Below are 26,554 nucleotides of genomic sequence, written 5' to 3' on the forward strand. Positions count from 1 at the left end.
TGTGAATGAAAATGTATAAGCTTACTGCACGTATTTATGAATAGTTACATTAATTACGCATCTGTATCTTGTTAAGATACTCCAATGATTTTCTGTAATTAGAATATAAGGTTTATGCTTGAGGATTATTTGTTTTGTTGTTTTATGCACGCAATAAGAGCATTAGTCGATAGAAATAAACTCTAAATAATTACATGCTATTAAAATCTTATTAGCTACTTTTAACCGTAAGCTTCGTTTTATTTTTGAAAAAACATCAAAATAAGTTTCGTGTTGTATTAATAGTCATTACTAGCTATATTCTACGGAAATAAATTATTTCTCCTAAAGTAACTTTGTAATATCTTTGAAAAATTGTCTCTTGTAAAAAAATATTTATTTAGTTCATGAGAAAGATAACTACTTTTTAGAAGCCTCATTATTAGTTTAATTATTTTGCTTTAATAAATGTATAAAATTTTGCCATGAATAATTTCAACCAGCTTATTATTTTATTACTTTCTCGTGATCCTTAGATTAATCTTAGACAATTTTTTTTCTTAAAACTTTTGTGTTCATTTACTCGAAAACTGAAGATTAAAAGCATTTAATGAGGTTCCTCTTTGTTAGAGATAAAATAAGATATAATAGATAAATATATTTTATATACGTTTTTGAATATATTCTGTACATTTTTAGTAACTGTTTAAGTAAAAGCAATTTATATTTTAAGCTTACCAACACTGAACAGGGTGACGCAAATAAAAGAATACTCAGATCGAATTTCAGTGGAACACTGCATTTATTAGTGTATATGGGTAACACGCAACATTGTGGCGTGTGTAATAGTATTAGAAAAGACAGAGTGCCCCTAATAAGACATAACTAATTAGTATACCTTTTGGTTTGGTGTGGATATACTTTTATCCGTACATTCTTATTTTCATAAACACAATTGCTTCCCTCGTGACTAGAGCAAAAACCTATAAAAATGGAAGTTAAGTAATTATGCAGCATTAAAACAAATTTCAAATATTTCAGTTATTAGGTATTATTTTCAAACAAAGCTTAAGAATCAGTAAATAAAAGCAACTATTTGTATTTTATTGTTAACAGATACAGAGGAGACATCCGAAGTTTCGAAATGCGCGCTGCCATTATATAAACATATATTTTTGTAATGAAAAATTACTTTATATAGTTAATTTTAAATTAATTTTCGAGCGTTTATTTACATCATGAACTGTCTAGTATTTTAGAAATTGTAATTCTGGAATAATTTTGGAAATTAATTCCTGCTCTTTACTAACTAAAGTATGTGACGATTAAATTGAAGCATCACATATTAAATAAATATGCAGTGTCAGAAACCATTCCAGCGTATATATTGGAGAGCAAACGAGAATTAGTGAAGTATCCAATCACTAGCGACAGCCAAATGAGATCGTGGTTAATGTAAATTTCAAGCCCTGAGGATTCACTGCCTCCTATCATTCATTCTTGAGCTTTTATATAACTCTAACTCTATTCTATGAATATTGCAAATATTCTCTATTATTACAAATTAAAAATAACCCTTAAAATTGATAGAAACTTAATTTTTTATACTTTGTAGACATAAACCGCAATCCGTACTATGCTCCTGAATAATTTTACAGTAAAATTTCCCTTGAGATATATGATAAGCACACTACTAAAGCTCGTTTTTAGCATGCTGAGTACCGATTACTTACTTAGATTTACTTAGATAAAGATTGTCAGAAATTGTAATATCATCAGCTCTTTATTTTATGTAAAAGAAACCTTCTTGAGAGTGGAAGACAAAATTTGTTAATTTCAAAACCAGTTCAGGCTAGATAACGAAAGCATTTACATATAAAAAAAATCTGAAAGCTTTCAGATTGTATATTACGCGCAAAGAAGCGTTTTTTTTTAACGTTTTGTGTGTTACCTTTATTTATTAAATAACATGTTCTTCGCATTTAAACCATAAAACTCGATTCAACAGCAATATCCCAAAACATTTAAAATAGCGTATCTTTAAAATTTCCGAAACACAGTCTCGCGTGCTGGAGATAAAAGTGTTTCTCTCTCTCTCTTTTTTTTTTTTTTTAGTCCAAAGGGATTTGAATCCCGAAGGACTATTAGTTTCGTTTTGGCATTTTGCGTCGGACGGATAAATGTCGGTTCACTTTTCAAACTGTTGCCATAAAATGTTAGAGTCCTGCATTATATTTGAAGAAATTAAATAATGAAAATCTGCGTAAATGTATGTATATTTCTCACATTGTCATAAAATAACGGTACATAGAGTCATCGAATTTGGAATAACGTAATCCTCCAACGAATATGAGCATGTGGAAGACCAAATTTGAAATTTGAAATTTGTTTTATGATCGATTTCCTATTTTTTAAAACTTTGACGAATTTTTGATTAACAAACTCAAGGATTTCAAAGCGAGCAATGGCAACGTTGTGCAGAAAAAATATTTTTATCTCCAGCGCGTGAGTCTCTGTATCGGAAATTCTAAAGATATGCTCGTTTTAAAACTATTTTGCGATATTGCTGTTGCACTGGATCTTATGGTTTAAGTGCGAGGAACATGATATTTAATAAAGAAAGGTAACACACAAAATGTTAAAAAACGTCCCTTTGGACGTAATTTAAAATCTGAAACATTTCAGATTTTTTTTTTTTTTTTTTTTTTTTTTTTTGTACAGTGTTGCGATTGCTCGCTTTGAAATCGTTGAGTTGCTTAATCAAAAACTCATAAATGCTTAACAGAATATGAAATAGATAATAAAACAAATTCCAAATTTGAGCTTCTAGATGCCCATATTCGTGTGGAGACATACGTTAATTAAACCTTGATGGCTCTAGGTCACGTTGTGTTATCACGATGCGAGAAATATACATAAATATATGCAGATTCTTTGTTATTTAATTTCTTTAAATATAATACAGGGCTCTAAAATTTGGCGGCAACAATTTAAAAAGTGATTCGATTATAGTGATTTGATCATAGCGATTATAGTTTCGAGCGCTACTGTAGAGACATTAGTTTATTTCGAAACGTGAAAAATGAGCAATGTCTTCTCCGGGACTCGAAATACCGACCTTTCAAATACGTGCCGAGTGTGCTGACCACTACACCACGAAGGCATGCTAAGAAGGCTGGAGATATACCTTATAACTTAATTATATACCGTGTTCACGAAAGTTCTTATTTGGCCTTTAACTGCGCAACTGTTAATAGTAGACAAACGCTTCCCGTTACAAAAGCGTTTCAAATGCATTTCATGTTATAACACTTTAATTTGAAAAAAATCATTTAAAATAAAAAAGGCTGTTGTTTTTCCCTAAATGCTAGTTGATAATACTAGTTTTATGATTTACTGGAGTCTTTGATTTTTTTACATTGGGTATGCTGAAAGAGTTTTCTCATAAATGAATTATATTGCAAAATTTGCCTAAATATAAATAAAGGGACGAGTGGAAGTATAAAAATTACGTTTCGCAATTTTTACAAAATTAATTTTTTTTAAATTTTAAAATACTAAAACATAAATATTTGCTGCTTTTAAAAGATTTGTATTGGGAAGTTTATGTCTAATACAAACGATTGCGAAAATAAAGGCAGGCTCAAGACTTTTGTGAACATGATATATAACTTAAGCCTTATTTCAACTAACTAACTCTTCTTTAGACAATACAGCGTTCCTTCTTTTTTGTTTGCTATGTGGTAGTAATTAATATAATTTATTGAATCCGAATTGTAACACTCCTTCATAATGCGGTTATTAGTATATTCACTTGGGCATGTACTTGATCTTTAAAAGCCATTTACTGTTACACTTTCAATTGGTAGAATGAAATGACGAAAGAAATGTTTTTAAAAATTTTAATTGCACTGACATGAAACAATCTTCTTTAAAAGAGATTTTACTCTATTTACTGAAAATATGCAATAATATAAAAATGTCGGGCTGAAAAGAACTACGAACTGTGCATTGAAAACTTAAAGTAGTAAAATTTGTAACTGAAAAGCATTTTTGGTCTTCTGTGTTTGACACTTGAATTGAATTTGATGTCGCTGAGCTTACAAGAAACTTAATTTAAAGAATAATACTTTTAAAAAGCTTGAGTTGAAGGGAGGCATTGAATTTAATTCTTGACAGCGAAAACACTTCTAGGAATGTTTTTAGAACTACATTTTCTGTGATAATTTTTGTCCCAGGTCTCACACTAAATAATTTCGATGCATTTGATTCGGTAAAAATTACTCGATCAATAGCATAATTGATCAGCTGTGTTTCAAATGTAAATGTTATGAATAGATAACGAAGACACTTAAAACATTTAATTGAATTCTTTTTTTCTCCCGGAAGGAGAAGCTGCGTCAAATCTATATCTAGATTAAAACACTTTGTTAGCAAATGGAAATAATGGCGAACCATGGCAAAAAATTGATCATAATTGATCAGAAATCAATAACGCGAACAAACCAATGAACACACAAACAAACGTTTTTCTTTATATATATATAGATTTTGTAAAATTTACAAACTCTACCATTTGAAAGCGTGCAGTAACAACAATTTTCGAAATAAAGCTTTTTTATCTCCAGCGCGCGAGACTCGGAAAAATGAGTGCGAAAATTAATATTTTGAGAGTTTTTAGTTAATATCTCGGCTTATTAATAAATAATATAATAAAGTTGTACGCAGTCAAAATGGCTTCCCGCGAATTTTTGGAAGCGGGAATAATGTATTTAATGTTTCAATGCTATTTTATTAACAAACTCTACGAGTTGAGAGCGAGCAGCGGTAACATTTCTCGAAATAAAAGCAGACTTTTTTCTCTAGGGTACGGAACTGTGGACACTTGGAAAAATGAGAACGAAAATTGGCGTTTTTAGAGATTTTATTAATAACTTCGATTTTAGCGGGATAGATAAGTTTTTGAATCTCGATCCTGACTCCAATGTAACTTTTAGTTTACAACTAACTAACAATTTATATCTTGGCGGCTTTTCATACTCAACAATTATTTAATCAAACGAAACTTAAATTTTCTCTTTTCGTTAATTATTTATTTCGTATATATAATTAACAAAAAGGCTAAATTCACTTAGCTACATTACGCTAAAAGATTGACATAAATAGCTCCGTACAAAATAACCACCTTCCCGCAAAAAACAATTCAGATGTATTAGAAACATCCAGATTTAGACGACATACATGGAGGAACTAAAAACGATACTAAACTATAACTCCATATAGTTAAAGGAAAGTGCACATAAAACAACCAAATTTATTATTAATCTTTCTGAAACAGATATCAAACAGAAAAACAAGATTACAAAAGGGCTAGCTATATGTACTAGAATTAAATACATTTGTGTAATTATTGAAAGTATAAAAAAACCAGTTAATGTATCCCGCAAATACTATGCTAAATGCTAAGACTCTACGAAATGCCCACAATGAATGAACAACTTACAACGTAGACATAGATCTGGTACGACTTACCACCAGTTCAGTTCTGTACCGCCTGCTAAATGGCTATCAACATTTGTACTCAATTAGTGGAACATTTTATTGTGGCTAGGTCTAGCCAAAAATATCTATAGAATATTAATATTTTAGCGGAATTTATAAAGTTACTTCGGGCGATGGGTATTTAAGTGACTTGTAGTTATTGAAGGGACCCTGTGCTGAAAGATGGTTTTTCTTTAATTTAGATTGCTTTCAGATTTTCGCATTTCATTGCCAGGTAGTCTATGAGAGTTTTAAGTTTAACTAGAAATATAAATGAGTTGGATTATTTGGTTAAAGCAAACCCCTAAAATGTTCTTTGCCTAAGGGAAAGAAGGCACCGTGTGCCGGAATTGCAACTTAGTCAAACTACCAACTTTTTATGGATAATGCAGTGGATACCAGGGGTTAAGACATCCACTCGGCCACTGGTTGATCCTATAAATAAATATAATTTAGAGTTTCACGTTGGTAAATTCTATATCCTGCAAGGAAAAGGTTTTAGATTTGCGTATACCAGTAAAAAATCTTAATTTTTGTTGACCAATATACACCGAGTCTATAAAAGTCTTTACTCGGCCTTTATACTTGGAAAGGTCGTAGGTATACATTTTCAGTTACGGAAGTATTTTGAATGACGCAGAGATTCATGTTTTCGTATTTGTAAACTAAAAAAGAGTTTTATATAAAATATGAAAACTAACTCTTTGTATGTTCGCCCGCTTATTATACATCCATTTAAGAAATTTTTCCACGTCTTATTTAAAATGAAAGACAAAAGTTTAGACACTCACATGAAACAATTGACTGGGATGCTTGATATTAAAGTCGGGATCATATTTAGGGACCATACACAAATTGAAAAGTGAAATATTTGCATGTAAAATAAAATATCTAATTAGTCTAAAATTAATTATTTTAAACATAAAATATCAATTTATAGAATGTTTGAATATTAACTAAAGAGCATTTCTACACAGAGTATTTTGAAAAATATTGATAATTCCCCCCCAAAAAAATGAGGATCTTTTTCCCATAATAGATCTAGAAAACACTGGGAAGCTTCCTTATAGGCAGGCAACCATATCGTTCTATTATTTGCGTTAATTAAAAAAGAAAAAGTTTGTAGTATAATGAATGTTTTTCATGATTGCCAGATTAGTTTTCTAAAAGAGTAAAACTTCATATTAAATTTTAATGATGTATTTTTAGTCTTTGGAAAGTTATGAAATGCCCATGTGAAATTTCTTCCGCATGACAAATATAATAAAATTATAAAATAAAGATATTAATTATTCACAAAACTTTATCCTTAAATGACATCTAAGGGAGAACATAAACTACGAATTGCTATAATTTAATTATCAACTGATCCTCAGTGCAAATTGAATACGACATCTAAAATAGAATGTTCTGAATATAATATCTCCATCAATTTTGGCCATAAGAGCATCAGATTTTAGTTTCTAAAACTAGTGAGAAGTTTTTATTTTAATATAACTATAAGGATGGAAGGAACGTATAAAAGGTTAGAATTTGTAATTTTTACTTTCTTGAACGAAGTATTGTAAATCGCAAAAAATTTCGGGTATCATATTTCAACGAAAATATCCATATCGGTATGGAATGAAATTTAACTATGTTTTTAAGCGACATCTGTACGTAAGGACAGAAGCAAGGACTCTTTTACAGAAAACAGATTGTAAAATGGATTTAAAGTGGATTCAGAAGAGATTTTTTTTCGTAATGTACGTACGTACGTATGTATCTCGTATAACTCAAAAACGAGTAAGTTTAGAACGTTGAAATTTTGTATATAGGACTGCTATAACATGAAGTTGTGCAAATCCTTTTAGTTACAATATATATATATATATATATATAAATTGTAACTATAATATAATATATGTATATATATATGTATATATATACGGCTCGGTGGGTTCAGTTTTTTTATTATTTATTATATGTTAGTAAATTGTGCATATTTTGTTTTAAAAATGCTTGAATTATATTGTTCTTGTGTTTCGGCTGAGGTTTTATGCCTTGAGTTAACATGCATGTAAGAATTGTAGAATAATAAACAATTTAAAAGTTACTTAAATGCAGCTAAACATAACGGAACATTTGTTTACATTTGAAACTTAGCAAAATAGTGAATTAAGTCAGTTTCTGCGCCTTCAGTATCTTTTTGCCGAGTGAGACTGAAAGTAAACATTGAGTTTTGTGCACCGAAAAAAAATCTGCCTTCTAGCCCGCTGGCCGAATTGCTTGTTTTCGCTCAGAAAATCTAATTTTAATTTTAAAAATTGTTTTGCAGTTAAAACTAATCGTATTCTAATTGTTTGAACTGTATTTGGCGTTTTATGTTTTTCCTTGTTTCAATTTGTAATGAAGATGTTTCGAGATTTTAGGTATATTTGCCTAACTGCGAAGTGAGAAGTGAATTAATTGAATGAGAAATAAATTCCTTCTTAAGTTCGAAGAAATAAGTTTTAGTGAAATGCAGCAAACATGCGTACAATTTAATAGGTCGTAGAAAGAAGTCATGTGATGTCCACATCAGATTTTTATAACTTTTAAATTTAAAAATTACAAAACATGAAAATTTGCATCATTGGAAACAATTTTATAATTAGAAATTTATATTTACGACCAATGGTTGCGAAAATAAAAGCTGAGTAAATGCTTTTGTGCATATTAGTATATAAATTTTCCATTTATCAGAGGATAATTTCTTTTTTTTTTTTTATAAAATACATATATATATATATATATATATACCTTTTTATCAGGTCTGATAAAGTACTCGTGCTTTTAGAAAGTTTCAGACAAAACTCGTCTGCCGTTGCTTTTAGGGCAAGTCTGCTTGTTCAGCGTGTAACTCTTCTTATTTCCCAAATAATTATTTTATAAAGAGTTACGAGAAAGATTACTTTCGTTAGCCTACATATGGATAATTACATTTGTTCGATATATTCTGTTCTTAGCGTAATTGCGTGTATGTGCCTCAAGTTAAGTCTGGGATCAAGCCGTGTCATTGGTAAGATCTTAGCTGCTTTAAGGACCGGAAATGAAACATGTTCCTCTCATATCGATTAATTATCAAATCTTGAAAATCTGCCTAAAGGAAGGGTTTCTTGCTATTCAGATGACACCACGTTAGCTGTAAAATCTGCAAATGTAAATCACGCAGTCAAAAAATTTCAAGATCTTATTCCTTCGATTGAACAGTGGTGTGCTCAATGGAAAATCCAAATTAATGCCTCAAAGCCACAGCTCTTGATCATTCGGAAACGCAAAAGGAACTCTCCGATCAAAAAACAATTTTCTGCATTCAACGAAATTGTACCAGTGGTTTCCCAGGCCAAATATATATATATATTTTATTTTATTTAATGACAGCCTCAATTAGCCACATCATGTTAATAATGTGCGTTATAAGGCACTTAAAATCATCAAATGCTCATACCTAATTATTGAGAAATGCTCTTCACTGGACCTGAACAAGAAGAGACTTATTTACCTCTCCGTTATCAGATCAGTCATGACTTCCTCTTCGCCAGCATGGACAACTATCTCCGATAAGGAACTTAAGAAGCTTCAAAGTGATGCAAAGCAGATGTCTTCGCATTATTACAAATGTCCACTTCTATGTGCGTAACAAATGTCTTCCCGATGACCTAAAGATCGAACCGTTGGCGAAGTTTCTCAGAAAACGGAATGAACGCTTTTATCAGGAAGCACAAGAATGTAATATAATGAACCACTTTGAACTTTTCAGCTACGATATTTTTCCTGAGGACAGCCATCTTCGCCGTTTTGCGGCTTTCATGCTTAGCGATAACCAAAATTTTCTTTCAGAAAGCTTAAATGTGCTTTCGCATCTGCTGTGTCCAAAATCTCAGCTGAATATTTGTTTATAGCATGATTTTGACTTCATCCTCATCAATCATTTAATGCAAAGCGAAAGGTTGTAAATACTGTGTATATAATTTTTCAGTTCATGAGAAAAAAAAGTATTTTATGCATTATATCTTGTCTCCAGGACTCACTTAGACATTTTTTGTTCCAGCATCGCTTCATGAAGCAACCAAATGAAGATAGCCTGTATACAGCTTGGAACTTTGCAAGGTAGACGCGGTGGCAATGGCAAACGGAAAGGAACGGAAGGATTTCTTTCTTGAAATGGCTTTTGATAGAAAATGGTTCACTTTCATGTGCATGAGAAAAAACACAAAAACTGCTATGTAATCAACCAGTTCGCCTGGATTTGAACCTGATCGAACTAGCAATATTAAATTCTTTGACCTCTTGGCCGGATGCACGTGTGGTTAATAAACACTCTCTGCAGAATGATAATAAATTGTTCTATAAGCAATTTGAGGAGTTGAAGTAAGCAGTTCTGGTGACATGAGTTAATAAAAGTCTTAAACTTGGTTTCATACTTCACTACACAGCACTTCTTGATGCAGCCATAGCCTGAAAATGCACACAGTTGAATGTAAGACGACCCTTCCAGATCTTTTCGCAGAAGATCCTGAAAAGATCGGATAGTACGAAGATCTGTAGGAAGACGGTATTATACATTTCACAGCAGCAAACAACATGCTTTTAACAGAAAAATGTGTAGCAGCTTAAGTAAAAAACTTTTCGCTTTTGAAATTAATTATTTGAGCCCTTCTTTGAAAATAAATTGATCAATTTAATCAGCTCTTGGATATTCTAATTTAAATGAATCTTAAATAGCTATGCTTTTATAAATAACTTCATTTATTATTATTTGTTTTAAATTTTACTTTTCCAGTACAGTTAACTAAAATACCTTTTTTTAAGTCTGAATTTTTAATTTTAACAGCGGATAAATTAGAAATGCTCAGAAAAAGCAAAGTAATGTAAACAAGAAGCAATGAGAAATCTGATTTTTAATCTTATAGGAGAGCCAACAGAACTTTTGTTTCGCCACAAACCTTTCAGAAGTGCTCAAGCATTCAACATAAAAACGGATGGAAAATATAGGATGTCGCTATCACTTTAAAATGACACAAGAGTGCGTATGAAATGGTGTACGTAAAAACATAGCATATCTATGAAAGAAGCTTTTGTGATAAGGCTCGTTCCTGGATTACTGAATGCATGTTGCTATCGATTGAGTAGTGAAATAGAGTGTATGGACAACTTTAACAGCTAACAAATAAGTTATGTAATAACAAATAAAATGTTGTACAATTAATAAAATGGCTTGTAATACTTTTGTTCTGGTATTCATCAAAGTGACGGAGGGGACGTAGAAGTAGTACCTGATATACGACATGGTATATTGGCAAGTACTGTAGTTCTTTACCCTTTCGGAACAAGAATACTTCTTATGCAGCAATTGCCGAAAAATGCATGATAGCACAGAATTAAGTGCGGCAAACTCTCATGACTCTTGAAATCATTCATCAACTGGACGACAAAGTAACATGGATTAAATAGCATACTTGCACAAATTCCAGAGGGCTTGAAATATGGCATACACATTTCACTACTATCATTTTAAAATGTAGGTTAAAGAAGCAGCTATCCTAGTTACAAATTCAGCACGTAGCTCCTTCCTCCTCCTCAAATGTTTCTCCCTTTTCGGACTGCAAGTGACATAAGTTACGCTCCTGGAATACTGTGCCGTAAACTTAATACTGCTCATTAAATTTGCTACTAATCATCTACGTTACCATGCCATGGAGTTGCGTATATGTATGATACGTTAAATTTTATGTTGGGATGCATAATATGTATTGACGACAGAATACCCCGAATCTCACAGATACAGCACTTCCGTCAATTAACTATCCATTTGCTAATACAGAGGACATCCCTGTCATTTCATGCATCCTGCTCTGGAGGATGCGGGATATTGAAAAATGCCATACTTTGCACTTGTTGATGGGTTTTTTAGGCTTGATGATTATGTTTGATGACCCCTAAAAGCTTTGTGTTGCTAAAAGATGCGATAGATTTCTTCGTTATTAGTGTAATAAATTACAGTAATAGCATCCTGCTAGATTGTAAAAAGGCAATTCCTGAATCAAAATTTATTTAGAGTAGGAACATAATAGAATAAGAAATAATCATGTTTCCTATTTCAGTGATAAAAGCTATACATAAAAATGATAGAAAAGGGGTTTTAAATCTTTAGTAAAAAATTTCAATTTCGAATTTATGAGAACTAAAAGAAGGAAATCTTTGTTTTTTGTGATATCTAATTTTAAAAATATAACGGATATGTCAGTAAATTATATATTTATTGTTTTCATATATTGATGAATGAAATGAGTGATGTTCCTTTTCTCAGGGAATTTCGTTAAAATCAAATGCTCACCATGCGCGGACCGACGCACAGAGGTAGATTTACCCCGGTTTAAATCCGGAGGACTAGATGACTGTATGGAATCTTTCACGGTTTTTCGCATGTATAAGATGAATATGATCTATTTACTCCTTAGAGAGTCTCCCACGAAAACATCCTTTGCCTTAGGACGATAACTGTCAGTTTTGCAGTAATCAAAACAGTTTACTCCAAATTGACTAAAATCAAACCTAGATAAAATTTATAAATAGAATATAGAGTTTTCTTGGTTAAATATGACCTGTGGTTTAAATGAAGAACACACTAATGGAAATCCAAAATTCAGCTTTAGGCTAACATTGGTAGAAAAGAAATCTTTAAAAAAGTAAAATCTATTTTCATTTGAATTTTAGTTTCAGGAAACCTTTATTTTTAGGTAAATCATATAGAACAAGCCTAGGACAACAATAGCGCAGCCTAGCGTTTTAGGAACTACCTAGCGTTTTGAGGTTTAATTGCAATATGAATCTTCAAAATTGTTTTACATTATACTATGACATATTCTTGGAAATCTTCGAGATGAAGAACCAACGAGGTAATACTATGAAATAAATAGAAAGGAATAAATGAAATCACTGGAATGCGATGTGAAAAACAGTATATTATAATGTAAGGAATTTTATGAGAATTAACCACTTATTTATAACTTTAGTCTTTAGTATAACTTCTCTTTTCCGTATTCCCTACCGGAATGAATATGAGGTAGCTAGTACTCAGGCTGAGGTTCTTTTTATTTGAAGACAGAGCGTGTTTTGGCTTCGCGTGTACGCTGCATGTTAGTTTTTTGCCAGCTCTGATAGTTGTAATTACTTCGCTTTCAGTTCATTCGCTGCTGACACTTTGATTTTGACGCTTCGGTAGAACAGTGAGGCAGCTTTTGGTAATATGTAATTGAGTAATCCTTGACTACCATTCAAAGTTTGATTAAAATTTCACTACTCTATTTTAGTAGCATCATCACATTTACATTACATTTTACATGTGGCTTACATTTTAGCACAAGAGCTCGCGTTTGCATTCTAAAGCACAAAATAGTATAGCTACTGTGACAGATTACTTTTTGTGTCTGAAGAAAATTATCCTATTCAAAGCATATTCAAAATATGGTAAATAATTACTTAAATAAAAAGAAAATATTCGAAAGAATGCTTCAACTCTCTGAGAAAACATGTAATGAAAAGAAAAAAAAATAGATATATATTTAAATTATGTAGTTAATAGGCCAAAAATTTATATCACTTATTAAGAGATCGGAATAGTGAAAATGGCTTCTTTCATGTCCCAAAAGGCATAAAATGGTTGTGAATCTGATACGATCTGTCTTTTGAAATTAGCGAAAGAAATACGTGTGACATTTCTATAACAATTTGCATTCAGTGGATATTTTTCAGTGAAATTATAATAACATAGTTTACATTTTGAAAATGTAGGCAAATGTCAGAATATGTATTTTTACAATGAAGTTGTTGTGAGATTACATATTATGACCCTATTTAAAGATACTGATATATAATTAATAAATATCTGGCTTAAAATTAAACTACAGTTTGACAAATGAAAGTAAAATCATAACTTAATTTTATTTCATTCAAAATAACTTGATATTTATTTTTATTTAACTTTACGCTGCTTATATATCTTTAACAAAAAATTTAATGCTCTTTTTGAAAATTTGGTTTCCTGAAAATATTTTTAATGGCAATTTGAAGTATAAATGAATTTATACACGCTTCTTTTAAAGTAACTAGGAAAATAAGTTTAACAACTATTCTGAATTGAGTGCCTCAAATTTTCGAAAACCGTAGCAAAATGGACAGCTTCATTTAACATAGCCGTAAGCATACCAAATACTATCTTGTTAAATTTACCACGCTCGTATTAACTAAACTCCCTTAGAATAAATTTACGCAACCGAATATTGTCTCAATATAGAGTTATCAATTTTGCTCTCATTTTCCCCTGCCGCAAGCTATAGCAACAGAGATCTATCGACTTCTTCAATTAATAAGGATCGCTGAAACAACGCCGGCCGTCTAACAAATCAACAGTATCTGTAGACTAAATTATTTGCGGTATTCAAGCAAGATGCGGAAATTTTACATCTCATATAGTCAGTTGTCGGATTTGTTATATATTTAATAAAAAAGGAATATAGTCAGTGTTATTTTATTAGGTTTAACAAACTGTTGAGCCCTGAAAACATAGATTTGGTTGGGAAATTCTAAAGAAGAGTGATCTAAGTTTTGGTACATGCATTTATGTGTTATGTAATTATTAGCCCAAAGAGCGTTAGCCCAGAAGGGCTAATTTCGTTTTGGCATTTTGCATCGATTCACTATAAAAAGCGAATCACGTTCCAATTCTTGACATCAAATATTATTGCCCTGTGTTACATTTAAAGAAATTAAATCATGGAGAATCGGCATAAATACGCATATGTTTCTCGCAGTGTGATAAAACAATGGGTACCTAGAGCCATTAAAGTTTGAATGACATAATCCTATTGCGAATTAGGGCATCTGGAAGACCAAATTTGAAATTTGGAATTTGTTTTATTATCGATTTCATATTTTGTAAAATTTTACCGAATTTTTGATTAACAAACTCGAGGACTTCAAAGCGAGCAATGGCAACGTTGTACAGAAAATTTTTTTTTATCTCCAGCGCGTAAGACTGTGTATCAGAAATTCTAAGGATATGCTATTTTAAATGTTTTGTGATATTGCTGTTGAATCGAATTTTACGGATTAAGTGCAAAGTACATGATATTAAATAAATAAAGGTAACACACAAAACGTTAAAAAAGTCTCTTTGTGTGTAGTGTAAAATCTGAAAGCTTTCAGTTTTTTAAAAAAAATAATTGTCGTTTTCTTAATGTACCTTTAACTGCTTTATTTTGGCATTTGTTACGGATATAGTTTTCTGAACTATATTTAAAGAAAAAAAAAGTATTTTCTTATATTTAGGTTCACAAAATTAGCTAATTCATTAATTAAATAATCAGTTGCGCGGTACGAATTAATTGAAGATAATTACGTCAAAAGAGCAGGAGGACATTTGCACTTTAATGAAATATATGACAGCTCAAAGAAGCAAATCCTCCTTAATGTGCGAAGAATATCGGAGAACACAAAATCACTCACAGATTAATAATCATTGAGCACTACAGCCGCACTACTCTAAAATATTCAGGTACCTGAACTAATTGGACTGGAACTTCATAGCAGTGATATCTGTAGATATGGTGAGTACTTTTGGAAACTTCGAGAAACATTGATCCTAAAATTTTATAAATCATTTTCCCGGAAACTTCAGAATGTCGCCAAACGGGCTACACAAATTACTGGAACTCATCGGGAGCATTGTTGTCCATATCGCATGCTCTGATTAAGCTGTCTTGGCAGTTTGAAAATCAATCAATTCAAAACTACCAGTTCTACAACAAAATACACGAAGTATACGCTTACAAAAAAAGAACGGGGTTAAAAATTTCACAAAACGAAAATATACGGCAAAGTTGTTACACAAAATGCGATAAATAAATAGAAAAATAATGTATAACACTTTAAAAATATATTAAAATCAAAACGCAGTCATAGAAATAAAAATATTTACATAAATTTACAACAATATATATGATTTCAAAAAATTCATGTATGTAAAGGAATTCATGTATGCATTAGATTTAATGTTCAATGGAAAGTAATTCGAAATAAAAAATTTAATTCTGTGCTAAAAGTTAACATAAAAGGCAGCTTTTCTATGCGGTGCATAATTTTTATTTGTAAGATTAAAAACTTTATTTTTTCTGTTTAAGATGATAACGAATGCTGCAGAATTCAATGCGTTCGAAAAGTATATTTTAGCTTTTTTACAAAAGGTTTCAGGTTACTGTAGCGTCTGAAGAATATTTTCCTGCCCTTTTCCTGTAACTACTATTTAATGGTTGCACTGCATCTTTAATTTTGTTCTAAGGCAGATATAATTTTAAACATATAACTAGAGCTTCTTTTTCGTCAAATCTGTAAAATGCATGAGGAAATCCAAATATTATTTATTTTTGCCAATAACGAGTGTACAAACTTTTAACGATAAGTAAAAGCCATAAGTCTTTTTATATTCAAATGCGGTTCGCATATTTTCAAATTTAAATCCGTAATTCTATTAGTAACTTTTATGGAAGTATTATCAGACATTTCTGTGTTGAATAATTGCCTTCGACGTTAACGCTGCAAATGTTTTTCCTTCGAAAATTCCTTTTTCCAGAATACTTTAAAATATTTAAGATTCTATCAAAGTTTTGTTTCCTTTTGATCTTCTTTTGAAGGTATTTCTTTTCATTTAAATAAGCTTGTCCTATTTCTGCCGATGAAAACATAGCAAAGTTTTTTTTTTTTTTTTTTTTTTTTTTTTTTTGTTTCAAGATTTTCAGAGCATTGGAGCATTCACTTTTGTTTTTAAATAATAAAGATAAAATGAAAAAATTATAACATTGTTTCAAACGAGAAATTTTGAACAAGTCTAAATGATTTGTCAATGGTATCAAATTACATCTGAATAATTTTTCAAATAAAATAAAAAATACCACTCAACAGTTACATATTAAGAAAACCTCAAAAAAATTAAAACATTTATAGTATAATAATTAAAAAACGAGCAATCTTTTCACTTCTCATAAATACAAATATTGTTTACTACTGATAACTAGACTCATAAAACTTCATCTTTGCTGATAACATTAAAACTGAAGTAAAAAAAAATATATATATATATTTAAATTTTAAGAACTCTTTTTTTTTTTTTGAATTATGTAGTAACAAAAGTATATCACCGTTTGAGAAAAATCAATGCAGAAATACTTAGGTTATTTCTAAAATTCTAGGCACTGAACTAGAGCTCAGAGCCTAGAAGGTAGTAGCAACGTTATTGGCCAGCGTTGCTTTGCTTTCGGTCGCTATCGGCGAGCGTCCAGTCTTGCTAGCCAGCGTCCAGTTTGCTATCGGCCAGCGTCCAGTCTTGACATTATCATGCAGCTATCTCCTGAAGTACTGTTTATTCCGATTCAGCTATTTGACTGACACAAGTGCATTTCTGTAGAAATGTTTTCGAAGCAGTGGAAGCTGCGAAGAGCAATTATTTTCTTTTTCTGGAAATGTTCATTGTCTGCCATAGTCTACTTTCAAATTTCTATTCTCATATTTGAAACAACCTTTATGGGATGTTCGATTTGAGAGCTAATAGGTGGATTGAGGAAGCACCGAAAATGTTCTCCGATGAAAACTTTAAAAAAATTACTTTCTTTGCGATACGAAAATATGTGGTACGTTAGTAATCTCGGGATTAAAAAATGAGATTTCATAATCCTTTTATTCGTTATTTATGAAATTATGTACAATATATGCATACCTTAAACTATACACGAAAATGAAAACACTCACATAAACAATTTTATGTGTCAAAATAATATTCATATTCTATTTTGAGCTTTCCTCGCTGCCATGAAAAGGCATTCTATGTAAGCAAGAAGAGTTGTCATAACATTTGGTTCTCTTCGAGCGCCACTATAAATTTAAAATATTCCGCAAAGTAAGGTTGCAGGTGCTTGCCGGAAAGAGAGAAATTTGAAAGCTTAAGAATTGAGATTTGATTTTCTTCTTCATTTCTGAACCTTCGGTTTAAGCCGTTAGCAAAAATATCTATATTTCCATTCAGAGTTTACGTGAAATTAGTGAGGTTAAAGTGGTGCGTTCCTTTTTAAGACGGCTCTTTTAATGGTCTTTTAAGATGGCTTTTTTATTCGAATACTCCATTTTCAAAGTGAAACAGGAAATCAGAGAGCGTTATTAAATGAGTAGTTAAATGCCTACGCAAAGGCTTCTTGATTTCAAGATTGAAAACAGTGATGTCTTCAGTTTGTCTATTCAAAACGGAGAAGAAAAGTAGACGAAAGTAATTATTAAACGGTAATCCAAGAACGTAAACCTTTTAAATGTTTAGAAACACAATTTGAAATATCCAGAACTTCAGAAAGATACTGATTCATATCAAAATCATGTCCAAAATTGAACATGAACTCTATAAGCTTCATCTGGAACTCGCTAAACCATATCCAAAATTCCCTGCCCTTGAACAAAAGTCTTGGTCTAGAACGGAGAATGCAGTTAACCGTCATAAAAACACCCTTGCAGTTAAATTCGAAAAACTCCTTTTACAGTCTTCCAGTTCAAGTAGTTCAAAAAAATCTTCCCATTGTAAACATCAAGCCAATAGTTAATATATCTAATGTTAGTCTTTCAGAAGAACAAGAGAGAATTCTAAAATATAATTTTAACTTCTCACAAACCTGTAAACCCTCGATTCCAAAGATTTTGGCTCCTATCGAAAAAGCTTTCAAGTTCAGTAGAGTTTCAGATTTACAGAAAGAAATTATTAGGCATCTTATCGCTCATAATGTGAAATTCAATAATAAAACTTTGAAACCAAATCTAACTGCGAGAGAAAGAGCTACAATGCGCGAAATTCATTCTAACCTGGATATTATCATTTCAAAGGCCGACAAAGGTGGCGAGATAGTCGTCATGGATAAGAACACTTACACCGATGGTGTCACTTAACTCTTAAACGAAGGACCATATAATCCGATCCCTAAAGATCCTTCACCTTCCGACTTGTCAAAAATAAAAACTGCGATCAAATCTTCGCAAATCATTTCAAGCAACTTAAAACATTCGCTTATTTCATCTGTTGCGAATTGTGCCAGATTATATGCTCTTCCAAAAATTCATAAAAGTGGTACTCCTTTCCGCCCTATTGTATCAAATTTAGGTACTGCCTCGTATCCATTAGCTAAATATTTGGTTTCTAGATTTTCCACTCTCTTAGACAATAACACTTACACCATAAAAAATTCAATAGAGTTTGTAAAAAAAGGTTAAAAACATTTCTCCTAGTAATTTACTCATGGTTTCTTTTGATGTAAAATCATTATTCACCAATGTCCCGGTGGAGGGTGCATTAAGATGTCTAGAAACCAGACTTCGCGAATTTCATTTCTCTTGCATCGAACTTGATGAGCTAATTTCTCTCACTCAACTCTGTTTGAAACAAACACATTTTGTTTTCCAAAATAAATATTACAAGCAAACTGAGGGATTAGCAATGGGAAGCCCCCTCAGTCCCATCCTCGCTGATATCTACATGCATTATTATGAATCAAAATTGTTTGAAACTTTAAAATTCTCGGCATGGTTCCGCTACGTAGACGATACTTTTACCCTGTTTGAAGGTAATAAAGATGATTTAAATAAAGTTCTTTCAACAATGAATTCTATTGATCCTGATATTCAGTTCACTTTTGAACTTGAGACTTGCAATTCTCTTTTGTTTCTCGACATTCTAGTCACACGTAACACATCCAACTTCAGTACTACGGTTTACCGTAAACCTTCATCGGTTTGCTTTCTACCACACTTTAAATCATGTCATCCGACTAAACAAAAGTTAGCTTCATTTTATTCCTATGTTCTCCGTGCTCTTCAAGTTTGCTCCTCCAAACTAGCCCTTGATGAAGAACTAAAATATTTAAAAGCAATAGCTATTGACACCCAACATTATTAATCAAGCAGTTAAAATATTCTCGTCTCAACACACTAAAAGGCACACTCCTGTTTTACAAGATTATAAAAATTCTGTTGTCATTCCCTTCTTTCCATCAATTAGCTATAAAGTTGCACATATTGTGCAGAAATTTAACTTTCAGCTTGTGTATTCTCCCATCAATAAAATTCCGAGTTCCATACTCAAGGAACCCATTCCGGATATGAATTCGTCGGCTATTTATAGGATTCTTTGCCAGTGTGTTTTAATTTACATTGGCCAAACTAAGAGAGCCTTAAAATTTCGCGTCAAGGAACATAAGGCATATGTTAGAAAAAAGGAAACACAGAAGTCTTCTGTTGCTCAACATTGTTGGTCCGAAAATCACACTTTCAATTTTTCTGCTGCCAAAATTATTCAAAAAACATCTTCCATTGGAGAATTGGATTTTCTAGAAGAATTTCACATTCAAAAAAATCTTTCTGTTCTAGTTAACGATCCTAATTCCAATCCACCTTTGCCTTCGGCCTTTAAAGAAATTATGTTTTTGTTCTGGTTTCATCAACAGATGGCGCCACTTTCTTATCTTATCTAATCATTATTTCCTATCTTGTTCGTTTGCAGTTTTGCAGCTGAGGAAGGTGGTTCGGTAAAACCATTGAAACTAGTCCTGTGAAAATTTTGAAAATATAACGCTGATTTTTGTTGTTTGACTTCTAAATTAGTATTTATTCGGCGTGTTATTGTGTCTTAAAAATAGAACATTTTATTTAGTCTGGCATGTTATTTCTTCTAGCGCTGTAAACTAACTGGGAATGCTTGTCCTCATTCCTAATGGCTGATCTTAAGTTACATATAACGGTTGGAGAGTTATTATCTCTGTTACGTTTTAGCTATCGATACGTAAAATAAGATTCAACGAAAAAGTTACACAAAAGCTAGCCACGACTTTTGGCTAATGGACCTAAAAGCAGGAGAAAATGTCAGCACACAACAGTATTTACTTCCTAAGCTGTCAGCACACAACAGTATTTACTTCCTAAGCTAATGCTATGTCATTGTTATAGCAATAAAAGATTACTAAGATCTATAGTACACCTGGGATGGAATTGGAACAAGCTAATTTTCTAACACTTACCGAAATTTACCAAACCCTCTGTAGTTCTAAATTCCTATTCTGACAGCGACATCCGCATAGACGGGGAAAAGTGGACGGAACTCCAGAACTTCGCATATGGATTTATAGGTTTCCTCCATCACACTACTATTCTAGTGCAACATCCTTCATAAGGCATACTGTGCCTGACCTCGGGATGCAGCTCAGCAAGGAATCCATTACACAAAAATGTGTAGCGTTATCACCGGTCTCCTACTGGGCGGCCCCTCCACGTCGCCAATTCCATCATTCATTTTGCATTCTGCGACATTTGCAGCGAGACAGCAATACCCCAGGACTAATTTCACTAATTTCTAGTATTAAACTATCCCCCCTGGCATAAAACTTGCATAAACTTCTGACCTGAGGGAGTAGCGTGGCGAATCAGGCACGAAGGAAAAAGATTAACATAAAGCTAATCTACGAGTTCGTTTGTTTCATATACCACACTAGAAAGCCCGGCGGTCATACGAAATGACCGTTGTTCTAGATATAATAAATTATAATTAAAATTATTTGTGCAAATGTTTCTGCTAATTAAAACTGAATTACCCAGGGCAGGCGCCGAGGACGGCCCTTTGCTTGCTGACCCCCGTGGTTTTCCCCTTCTATTTTCTTAATTGCTTAAAGTAGAGTGCAATGAAGGAAACCAATGGCGGTACATTTCTTAAGAGCCACTGCTAGCTCAATCAATAAAGGTGATTTAAATAATAAAATGTTAATTCACATGTCAAAGATCTCTTCGTACACAACATTTTTTGTGTGATCTTTCCATTATTTTTAAGCTGGCCTTGCAGAGGACCATCCATTATTTTTAATTTTTCGTCCGTTCTTTCACGAACTCTTGAACAGACAACATAAAGTTGACCGTGTCCAAATGCAGGCTCAGGTAAAAAAATGCCAACACGCTTAAGCGTTTGGCCCTGAGACTTATGGATGGTCATAGCAAAGGTAAGTTTTACAGGAAATTGTCTACGTTTCAATTGAAACGGCAACCCTGTGACGTGGCAACTTCTCCCCATTGGATAGTATAGTTACGCAAGCAACCAATAAACTATCGACGACAGAAACTTAAGCCGCATATAATAAAGATACATATTTATTTCATTTTATTTGTTTTTTTCATCGTTGCCGGTTTTTGCCAGTTGCATATTTCCAAATTCTATTATATAGAGATTTTAAATGCAGGTGCTCTTGTATTTTTAATTTTTCCGGCTTAGCTTTCTCATAGTATTCGTCACGCGCTTCACTGCACGAGGAATAAAACAATTTACAGTTACGCAAGCAACCAATAAATTATCGGCGGCAAACACTTAAGCCGCTTATATATATATATATATAGATAGATAGATACAAGTATACAGTTTCATTCCGATGCTGATGATATTTCCTACAGTTAACTGTCAAAACAATAGGAAGGTTTTCTACATAAGATTTTGAAAAACCAGCCCATGTGGACTTACACTGAGTTTTTCATATCAGATCGCTGCTCCCATGACGCTCATCTTGCAAATACGTTCCACATTTAAGTTTCAGGTCATTCGCCGTTGCGGCGTTCCCTCTTTCATTAAAAGTTACAGATGCTACACAAAGGGCCCACCCGCGGCCGAGCGGTAAAGACGCGGAACAATGGTAGTTCATATACCGCGAACGGGCTAGCTGCATGGGCGTTTTCGTGTTTTTTCCCATGTGTAAGGTATATACGAGCCACTTTCTCTTAAAAAGTCTTAATGAAGACATCCTTCCCCTTAAGCGGATAACCCTCGAGGCTTTGGCGTAATCACATGAATTTAAGACATACTCCTAAAGTGCTTTTTGTAAAAAGCTTACATACATTAGTGTTGATATTTTTGAAAAGAATAAAAAGCATACAAAAATTTAGAGAGCAAGGAAGCATATTAACAAAAGTGAATCTATAATACAATCAGCAATGATGAATTCATATAAATAAGTTCATCATAAACCGACTTACGAACTTATAAATAAGTTCATCATGGATCATAAACCGACAACAACAATCTACTATTAATCATACTTATTTTATGAAAGGCATCCATAAAAATTAAAAATTAATATTTAAAAAAGTTTCGCATCCTGAGGCTTCCTTTATATAAAAAAGTTCAAGGAATTTTGGTCGAAAGCTATTTTAAATTTCCGATAAAACGGGAAACAATTAAGAATTTAGTTAAATAACGTTACTGAAATTACGTCAACATATACAGCAATAAGTATGACGAAAGTTTAATGTAAAGTGCTGGAAGCCGTTTGTCAATTTCAGAAGAATGTGTAATATAAATGTTTATGCTACTAGAATGATTTTATTCAATGAAATATATAATGGCTTTAATTAAATATATGTGCACTTATCAAAGAAATATGTCATGTTTTCTGTTGTAGATAGATTGGTAAATTCTTTTATGAAGATTTCTATTTTTATTTAGAGATAATAAACATTCGTATTCTTAGTTATGCAAGGAAAATTATTTATAATCTCAAATACTTGGGAAAATAATTCTAGTTCATTTGCTCAAAAAAGTAATTTGAGTCGTAGAATCGAAATACGGAAAAAAATATATGTTATTTCAAAGAAAGTCCGATTTTGTGCGAAAATACTTATGTTAGAATAATGCTATGTAAGAATCTAATATATATCCTAAGTCACGCTTTCAAGACATGAAAAACGCAATTTGAATTTTGTGAATCGGACCAGTAGAACGGGGAGATACAGAAATATCCCACGTTTTTTTTTTCGCAGTCTACATATTGGTAAGAAGTGGCTGTAACATAGATATTTTTTTAAATGTAGTTTAATAAATTGCTTTAAAATTTTGTTAATTTAAGATTTTTCTTACACAGTAACTTAGAATCCGTAACGAAATATGCCATCATAATTTTCCTGTTTTAGTCCAAAGGGATTTGAGTCCCTGAAGGACTATTGTTTTCGTTTTGCGATTTTGCGTTGGTTCACTGTAAATGTCCGTTTCACTTTTCAAACTGTTGCCACCAAATGTTAGAGTGTCCTGCATTATATTTGAAGAAATTAAATAACGAAAAATCTGCATAAATGTATGCATATTTATCGCATTGTGATAAAATAACGGTACATACAGCCATTGAATTTTGAATGATGTAATCCTACTGCTTATATGGGCATCTGAAATGCCAAATTTGAAATTTGGAATTTGTTTTATGATCGATTTCGTATTTTGGGAAAATTTAACGAATTTTTGAGTAACAAACTCAACGATTTAAATCGAGCAATGACAACACTCTACGGGGGAAAAAAACCTTTTTATCATCAGCGCGTCGAACTGTGTATCGGAAATTCTAAAGAGATGCTCATTTTTAAATTATCTTGCGACATTGCTATTGAACTAAATTTTATGGTATAAGTGCGAAGAACATGATATTTAATAAATAAAGGTAACACATAAAACGTTAAAAAACGCCCCTTTGGACGTAATGTAAAATCTGAAACATTTCAGATTTTTTGTGTGTGTTTTATTTCAATATATTCAGTGGTTTATCTAGATCTCCAAATACCTTAGAACCTGTTTTATTATGTTTTTTAAACTGGAGGAAGGACAACAATTTTCAGAATGCAGAAACATCAAATTTAATTTTTGCAGTAGGAGCTTCGTAAAATGTATTATTTTCTTTATTATCCTACCTCAAAAACTAAAATAAAAATACTTCGTTGCCTATAGTACAAACAACTACGTTGACACGAAAACCTGCATGGTTAAAATATACAGCTTACTATCTGAAATACATTTATTTATTCTTACAACTGAATTTTAGAATATATTTATTTATTCTTAGAAATATATTTATTTATTCTTAAAAATATATTTATTTATTCTTAGAATATTTATTTATTTTAAAAACTTATCTTAGGTCTTTTTAAAGATAATATATTCTGCTTAGAAATGATACGACGATTTTGTTCTTATAAGAATTTCACTCTATTTTTCAAAACTTAAAAAGACCTATGATTGCGACAACGTAGTAGATGCTGTTATTGTCATCGCTGATTATAATACTTTATTGCTCTTGTTGCGCGATCTTTATTTTATTATGGGACCCAATGGTTTTTGTATCTAAACACTGTATCTAAACAGTCAACTGAATTATTAGGATTAATAAACGCTATATTAGGATTTTATAATATTAAGCCCTTGAAGCATATTAAATTTTTTAGATTTTTATTTAGACAGACAATACGGCAAATACTCGTAATATCATAAACGTGGATTTCAATTTACCCTGCATCTCACAAGTACGCTATTTATTGATAACAAATGAATTATAATATAATAGAAATGTTTGCAAATTCACATATGTTTGAAAAGTTTACAGAAAATGCTTCTACAGCAAGTTCTGTTTGAAATGTAAAATGCTGAGCTACTTACGAAAAAAATCTCAGAACACTCACACTTTCACCAACGCTTCGAACATTCCTAGGAACATTTTTAGAATGTTTCTTCTGTTACCTTGATTTTCTCTGCAGAACGTCCTTGGAAAAGAGAGAAAAGTGGAATAGTAAGATAAAAAGCATCTGCAAGAGTAACGTTTTTCTAGTACGAAGAGAATCAATTTATGTTCAAAGAATTTAAAATTTGTTGTCGGAGCCGTATAATCGAAATGTGCTTCCACGGTGTCTGCACAAGAACACGAATTAAACTTTCCGTGATGTCACTCCTTGGACATGAAAATGCTTATAAGTAGTCATTCTTAATGTTTATTCATCTTAGAATCTTCAAGATGCATAAAATCTTGGAACTAATTTTCCTTGATATACATTTGATGTTCACTGATTTCTTTACGTCTCATAAAAGTAAAATTACATCGTTTCCTCATTTTGTGAAAACACTACGTAATTAATTCTGAAGCTAGTTTTTCAACGGAAATTTAGAGATTCATACAGAAAAAATATTCTGTGTCATATATATTACAAAAACTCTTAGAAATACAAATAAAACGTTTTCTTTTTGCATTTTAAAAATAAAAGTAAGTGCCGAATATTATTTTACTAGTTTAAACTATCAAAACTCAGAATTGTATTCACCAATAAGGAAAAAAAAATAAAAACTATTCCATTAAAAATAAAAATAACATACAGAAGTATTCACAAATTAAATTTTTATGAATTAAGTTTGCTCTAATAAAATATGAATGAAAATAGGACTTCAGATTATTGATAAAGTATCAGCTTGAATTTCAGAAGTTGTAGTGACATTAAGTATTTTTTAAAAGCAGGAGTCATGAAAAAATAAGCAGTGCCCTCGCCGGAACTCGAACCTCTCGAATACGCTCCAAGTGTGCTGACCACTACACCACGAAAGCATGCAGAGAAATAGCTTATAAAAAAAACCTTGGAAAAGAAGAAATAATTTGAAGTTTCCCGGAAAGGATTTATGGTTGGGAAGTATGGCATGTAGCTGGAAATATCACAAGGGATTATTATTATGCTTTCAGGAATATTAAGAGTAAGGATGACTTCATGGAAAGTATTTTAATGCAAACATGCTGTTATTCACTCTATGCATGAGAAAAATCACGAAATCTCCATACAACCATATGCCCCTTCTTCGAAATTTATTCTAGGACATTACTAGTGTTTAGCTGTTTTATGTATTTTTGGCCGCTCATGAGTGAAACACTACATGAGATACGCTAAAGAATTCATTTCGCCCAAATTAAAGATAAAATATAGACATATATTACATTGGCCAGATATGCAAATTGGTATTAGGCAAATCTTTCATAACTATATATGAATTTCCAGAAAAATCTTTGATATCAAATGACGAATTTCTAATTTTTAATAAAAAGGAATTTATACATATTGAAATCAATTAGATATTAATTTAATAAAGATAATTTATTGCAATTTG

General features: G+C 31.7%; 1 protein-coding gene and 1 long non-coding RNA gene across 3 annotated transcripts in view; one reads left to right on the forward strand and one right to left on the reverse strand.

The window, feature by feature from the left end:
- Nucleotides 1–26,554, reverse strand: part of LOC118199869 (uncharacterized) — a 158,543-nt gene that overhangs the window by 129,269 nt on the left and 2,720 nt on the right. The window contains exons 2-3 of one of the 2 annotated variants that reach the window (XR_004760002.2): nucleotides 25,070–25,173; nucleotides 878–962 (exon numbers count right to left, since the gene is read on the reverse strand). This is a non-coding gene — a long non-coding RNA (uncharacterized LOC118199869). Of the gene's footprint in view, nucleotides 1–769; nucleotides 963–25,069; nucleotides 25,174–26,554 lie in introns of those variants that run through there. The other variant, XR_004760001.2, reaches the window with a different exon arrangement.
- LOC118189736 (alkaline phosphatase-like) overlaps nucleotides 1–26,554 on the forward strand; it is an 818,836-nt gene that overhangs the window by 23,862 nt on the left and 768,420 nt on the right. The gene's annotated exons all lie outside the window — the stretch shown is intronic.

The sequence above is a fragment of the Stegodyphus dumicola genome, chromosome 4 (assembly GCF_044657685.1).
Source record: "Stegodyphus dumicola isolate Sdum_Otavi_A_Nest chromosome 4, ASM4465768v1".
Taxonomy (NCBI): Eukaryota; Metazoa; Arthropoda; class Arachnida; order Araneae; family Eresidae; genus Stegodyphus; species Stegodyphus dumicola.